This window comes from Tursiops truncatus, chromosome 1 (genome assembly GCF_011762595.2).
Source record: "Tursiops truncatus isolate mTurTru1 chromosome 1, mTurTru1.mat.Y, whole genome shotgun sequence".
Classification (NCBI taxonomy): Eukaryota; Metazoa; Chordata; class Mammalia; order Artiodactyla; family Delphinidae; genus Tursiops; species Tursiops truncatus.
Genome location: NC_047034.1, coordinates 309420 through 316058, shown reverse-complemented (window position 1 = coordinate 316058; position 6639 = coordinate 309420). Strand labels below are relative to the sequence as shown.

At 55.2% G+C, this 6639-nt stretch overlaps 1 long non-coding RNA gene across 1 annotated transcript; it reads left to right on the top strand.

Annotated features, from left to right (window-relative positions):
• Positions 1–418: 418 nt before the first annotated feature.
• LOC117308557 (uncharacterized) lies at positions 419–6416 on the top strand. Its single transcript, XR_012329185.1, has 3 exons — positions 419–2165; positions 2668–3598; positions 4277–6416. It is a non-coding gene; the product is annotated as an uncharacterized lncRNA (long non-coding RNA).
• The last annotated feature ends 223 nt before the right edge of the window (positions 6417–6639 follow it).

Genomic DNA, 6639 nt, shown 5'->3' with positions numbered 1-6639 from the left:
GTCAACCCCACGGGGACTGTCTGCCCAGGTTCACAGTCACATTGTACTGTGGCCTGTTCACAGAGCTTCCTCCCCTGACTTTGTTTCTTCCCTCCTAAGCTTAGACTCCAACGGCAGGTGTCGCAGCCCCTGTGCCAGGGACCCCTTGGTAGTGGCTGTGTTGAGGCCCCAGGGTTCGGGGGGTAGGGCCACGTGGACTGCTTGAGGAGCTGACGTCATGGGCCCTGAGGGTGCTGGGGGGGTCATCTCGCTGCAGGTGTTTCTTCCCCTCCCCCAAGAAGATCCAAAGTCTTGAAGACTGTCTGACTCGTGTCTTGCATTCATGTGAATAAATAAAATGAATTTTTCTCCCAGGAAGTCCAACTTCCCACCTTCAGACGCACCTGTCCAAGCACCCAGCTGTCACCGCGTCTTTGAGCCTCGTACTCTGCACCAGAACACATCCTGTGCTCTAGCCGTCCGTGGCTCTCCTCTCGTGGCTGGGCGTCTCTCCCGCTGTGGACAGCCACACCCTGACTGTCCCCTCTGTCCTTCCACACTCCCCACAGCTGACCTCGTCCTGACCTCAGGCTCCAGAGCAGCCCCTGGGCACCTCGAGCTGAACGAGCTACTAGGGGCTGAACTATGCCCCTGAAGTCCTGGCCCCAGCACCTCAGAATGGGACTGTTTGGAGACAGGACCTTTAAAGAGGTGATGAGGACAAACAGGTCATCGGGTGAGCCCTGTATGACTGGTGTCCTTACAGAAGAGAGAATTAGGACGTAGGCACAGAGGGAAGATGCAGGAGGAAGACGGCTGTCTGTGAAGCGAGGAGAAAGGCCTCAGAAGAATCCAACCCTGCTGACACCTTGATGGTGGACGTCCAGCCCCCAGAATGGTGAGAAAATTAACTTCTGTGGTTGAAGGCTCCCAGCCTGTGGGACTCTGTTACGGCAGCCTCAGGGGAGTCATACAACGTCCAGAGCTGAATCCATCTCCAAATCCAGATGCAACCACATGGCAGGGACAGCATCGCGTGAGGGCCGAGGCAGGAATCTAAAGTCAACCACGCTCCGCTCCACGTGACACGTCATCTGGCCACCAAGTGCCGTGACCCCAGCCCCTCCCTCCCCCACCTCACTGCTCCGAGTGAAGCCTATTCACCACCTTGGTCACTACAGCTGCCTCTGTCCCTTCACCGCCCGTGCGTGGAGACCTGCCCACCCCGAAAGCTCCCCTCCTGCAAACACCAAGCCATCCTTTGAGGCTAGGTCTTCCCAGCTCAGCACTAATGACATTTGGGGGAGGGGTCATTCTTGTGGTGGGGACCTGTCCTGTGCTTTGTAGGGTGTAGAACAGCGCCCCTGGTCTCTACCTACCACAGGGTGACAACCTAAAACATCTCGCGGCTTCACCGCAGGCTGAGAACCACTGTCCTGAGGACAGGTTCTTCCCAAGTGCGGCACCTGAAGATTTCATACAGGAGGAAGTTAAACTCTTTTGTTCCCCACTGGTTCCCTATAGCGTCTAGAAAAATCCATGGCACGTAGAAATGCTCGATAAATATTTGAGAAAGAAATGCAAAGCCAAGGTCATCCAGCTCTGTAAGCTTTTCTCTAGCTGCCTCTTCCTCCACCTCGAGTTTCAGCTACAAACGACTCAGCATCACCTGAGCATAAGTGTGCCCACATTTCCTGCACCTTTTCCTACACCCGCCTCTGCCACCTTCAGCACCCGGCTCCTGGAAGCCTCCCCTGGGCTGGGCCAGGGCCCCCCGTGCCCTCCAGGCTCATCCACACAGTTCTCATGCAATTCACCGGAGCTCTAAGGATGGACAGAGCCAGCAGGTTCTCACATCGCAGCTGTCCCGGGGGAGGAGGCGGGGAAATGAGACTAGGAAGACTGTTAAAAGCTTCACAAAGGAACAGTTCCACCCGGGAGCCTGTCTTTCACCTTATACGTGCGGAAACCTGTTAACGCGTCCGACAGAAGACAAACTTACCCCTGAGAGGGGTCAGATTTAAAGGCTGTGGTCTCAGGCACCCGGGCACAGCTCAGGTGCGGAGCCAGCCTGAAACCGGGCACCACGGAGAGGAACCGCCTCCCGCCCCATCCATAGGGTCTCCCAGCGCAGGAATTTTCGCTTTTGCCTGGGCTACGGGCCAGGTGCTCTAGCCTTCCCGCAGGTATGGGGCTAATTCCCTGTCGTCTTCTGCCCTGCGCCATCATTAGGAGAACCACCAGCTTCCCCCGGGGGCCGGGTCAGGGGAGGTGGTGGTGCCTGCAGGAAGCCTCCTGGGTTCGGACCTCTGCTGTGGCCAGGACTGCGGTCCTAGAGCTCCAACTGCAGCCCAGTAACAGCAGCTTTGAGAAAATCCCAGCCCCGCCGGGGAAGCGGTCACTTCACGCTCACGCGTTAGGCAGAGCACCTACTGGCTTCAGGTATCTCCAGTTAGTTCGGGCCACAACTCCGAAGGCAATGCTTTCTCCTTCCATCCTCACCCTGCCAAGGGCTCCCTACTTTGAAAGGAACCCGGGCAAGGCTCTCCCTGGGGACCGAGGGACTTGGCTCCAGCTGGGTCTTGGAGGTGGGGTCCAGCACAGATTTAACAAAGATCCTCCCTGCTTATTTAAAGACTTTGAAAAGGATGGGAGGTGGGAAAAGAGCATGACTCACATCTATTCCAGTTTAGGGCCACGAGAGGAGGAGACGGCAGCTGGGACTTTATCCAGGTGAGTCACGCGGCTTGCTCTGCCCACCAGTGACTGACTCACTATCTGGTACGGGACCGCACGCGGGGGCTGGGGCGAGGGGCTCGGTGCAGGGTGACGTGTCTGACCCTCCCTGGCCTTTCCTCCTTCCCGTTGCCTGGGCTCCTGTGTGATGAGGGGTGGTCGCGCTCCTTGGTGCTTTGAACAAACAGAAGGCCTGCTAACATTGACATGTATGAATTCATGTGCCCAGCAAGGGAAAAAGCAGAGAAAGGAAGAGAGGAGAGAGAATGTCGGCTGTTGGTGTCCAGGTAAGATTCCAGCAGAGCAGGCTGGATGGACCCACCCATCATAGACCCAGATCCTTGACATGTCCCCGGGGAAGGTTTCTCTGACCACCCCCCTTTCCTCTTGTTCCTTAACTGCCCCTCCAATCCCAGCCCCCAGGGTCCTAGAGGAACCAGGAGGTTAAAAGGTTCTTAAGTAGAAAGTTAACAGCTCTAGGGGCTTCCCTGGTGCCACAGTGGTTAAGAATCCGCCTGCCAAGGCAGGGGACAAGGGTTCGAGCCCTGATCCGGGAAGATCCCACATGCTGAGGAGCAACTAAGCCCGTGCGCCACAACTACCGAGCCTGCGCTCTAGAGCCTGCGAGCCACAGCTACCGAGCCCACACGCCACAACTACTGAAGCCCACGCACCTAGAGCCCGTGCTCCACAACAAGAGAAGCCACCACGATGAGAAGCCTCTGCACAGCAGAGAAGAGTAGCCCCCGCTCACCACAACAAGAGAGAGCCTGCGCGCAGCAACGAAGACCCATCGCAGCCAAAGATTAAAAAAAAAAAAAAAAAAAGTTAACACCTCTAGCAAGGGAGACTCTGTTCCCTAAAATGGAAGAAAGGGGTGCAGGTAAGGAAGACCCAGGCCAGGGCCAGAGCTGGGCTTTTTAAGATTAAGACAAACCAGTAGAATAGGCTGAGGGCCTGGTCAAGCGGGGACTGTCAGACCTCTGCCCCCAGACCTGTGGGGACAGAGGAAGCTGGGGGGCCAGAGCCACAGCCTGGGACTGACAGCCCCCATGACACGCACGTGCGGGCCCCGTGGGGGTCACGGGGTGGGGCTGGGCACCATCCTCTCAGCAAACCCCTCCCAGAGGTCCATCAGGCAGGGCTCACAGATGCTGGGGTCAGTTCCTAGGTTAACGCTAGTATCTCGTCCCCTGAACCCAAGGCAAGGCCTCCAGTGACATTCCTAGGCAGCCCCAGGGCTCACTGGCGCAGACACACATCCTGAGCTATAGGCCAGAAGTGGGTGTCCAAAAATCAGAGCAGGGAGCCCCAGGCCGAGAGCACGGGACCCCGCGCCCCTTGCCGAAGGGGCCTCTCAGGCCGCCTGGACCCCGGGCTGCGCTGGCAGGGCGTCGCCCAGCCCTTGCCTCCTCCCGTGCGCTTGCACTGACAACACGCTGATCTCTCGGACCACAGACCCTAGAAAAGTAGTTCCTTTCTCTTTGGGGACCTCGTTGAGAATAAAAGCTATAGACCTCCTCGCGTAAGAGGCTCATGGGCACTTTGTAAATCATTTCAGGGGCTCGTCTTTTGGAATCCTGGTTCTTGGACGCCGTGCCTTAACAAGGTGTCGGGTGGAGCCGTGGTAAGACGCTCGCGGACCGGCCTGCGAGTGCACAGGGCCTCGGCCTCCACTGCCCTCGCGGGGACAATCTCCTGGGCCCAGGGACTGAGACGCTCTCCCTGGACTCCCGGGCAGGCGCATCCGCAGCAGCTCCAGCCGGAGCCCCTAGGCGGCGCGGCTCACCTTTCCTTGAGGCCGGTCCTAACACCCGTGGGGCTCACCCGGGACCACGGGCGCCGCTGCGGGCGGAGGCCACCCTGCGCTACTTTGGAAGGAGGGCAAGGGCGTTGGAAGGTTGGAGACGGCCCACTGCCCGGCGGAATCCCGCATCACAGTTCCGCCCGCCCGGGGCGTGGGAACAGCGGACGGAGGATGCAGAAGTGCGGAGAGACGGCTTAACATCCGGGTCCTCACTCTCGTCCTCGCCATCCTCCCACCCTGTGCCCCTCTTCACGGTCTTCCAAGGCGGCCAGGTCCTCAGGGGACTCCTGTCCTCCCCCCTGGCACCCACACACTGGGCACCGGGGGGGGCGTGGCTGGGGCCTCAGCCGACCATGCAGACCCCCCCCCCCCCACTCCGCTGTCTCCCGGCACCACCACGGGGCTGGTGGCTGATGTCGAGCTAAGGAGAACCAGCAAGTAGCACTAGTGCCTGCGTCTGTGTTCCCTGGAAGTTGTCTGTATAAGGGTTCTTATAACTGGGAAGGGCGGTCACCTGCGGTTGGTCTGCCAGCCTGCAAGAAACGGAGGCACAGAGCAACGTGCTGCCCACCACCAGGGAACAGAACTCCAGAACGTGGGGCATTCAAGACGGTGAGACGAGTCCCTTCAAAATCACAGTCCAGAAAAAGGGTGGCTGCTTTATGGCAAAAAATTTAAGACACAAATAAATACAACACTTGGTCCTTGATTATATGCTGACTTTGAAAAACTGACTCAAATTTTGTGGCAACTGGGAAAGTTTGAATACTGATTAGGTATTATTTGGGGAAGTATTATTAGTTTCGTTAGTCACAAAAAACAGATTTGTGTGTTATGTAATAGCTATCAGTGAGTTTAAGTGGGTCAGCAGAGCAAAATAAACACAGTAGACTCATACTGAATCCAGGTAGTGGGTATATGGGCATTAATTACACTAGTCTCACCACTTTCCTGTAGTTTAGAAAATTAATAGTTTAAAAAATATAAAACCTTGTGACAATCTCCAATTGGATCTAAACTTAACCTACTTTAAACACTGCTCTGTTCAGAATATATAAATACATTCCTTATTCAGGAAATGTGTTTTAAAAAAGGGCAACTTCGGGCTTCCCTGGTGGCGCAGTGGTTGAGAGTCTGCCTGCCGATGCAGGGGACACGGGTTCCTGCCCCGGTCCGGGAAGATCCCACATGCCGCGGAGCAGCTGCGCCCGTGAGCCATGGCCGCTGAGCCTGTGCGTCCAGAGCCTATGCTCCACAACGGGAGAGGCCACAACAGTAAGAGGCCTGCGTACAGCAAAAAAAAAAAAAAAAAAAAAAAAAGGGCAACTTCATGTGGTACATACACACAAGGGAATATTACTCAGCCATAAAAAAAGAATGAAATGATGCCATTTGCAGCAACGTGGATGGACCTAGAGATTATCATACTGAGTGAAGCAAGTCAGACAGAGAAAGACAAATACCATATGCTGTCACTTACATGTGAAATCTAAAATATGACCCAAATGAACTTATCTGCGAAACGGAAACAGACTCACAGACATAGAAAACAAACTCATGGTTACAAAAGGGGAAAGGTGGGGAAGGGATAAATTAGGAGTTTGGGATTAACAGATACACACTACTGTATATAAAACAGATAAACAACAAGGTCCTACTGTATAGCACAGGGAACTACAGTCAACACTCTGTAATGACCTATATGGGAAAAGAATCGGAAAAAGGATAGATATATGTATAATTGAATCATCTTGCTGTACAGCATAAATTAACACAACCTTGTGAATCAACTATACTTCAATAAAAAAAAATTTTTTTAAAAAAAAGGGCATCTTCCCCTCAAAGCCTCTGAGGACGGCAAGGGTGCTACTTCCTGAGGGCAGCTGCTCCGCCCCGAGAAGCCACAGCTTTCCGAACGTGCAGCCTCCCAGACACGCTGCCCTGCTGCCCTCGTGCTGAGCTACAGACACCTCTTCATTGTTACCTTTGTGATCAGGAGCCCTGCCTGCCCTCCCTTCATATGCTCACGCGGGCAGCAGGGTAACAGGGTGGCAAAGCTGCCTGTTTCCTAAACGCCACAGCTGCTAGAGTCTCACCCTGGAAGAAAACCCATAAAA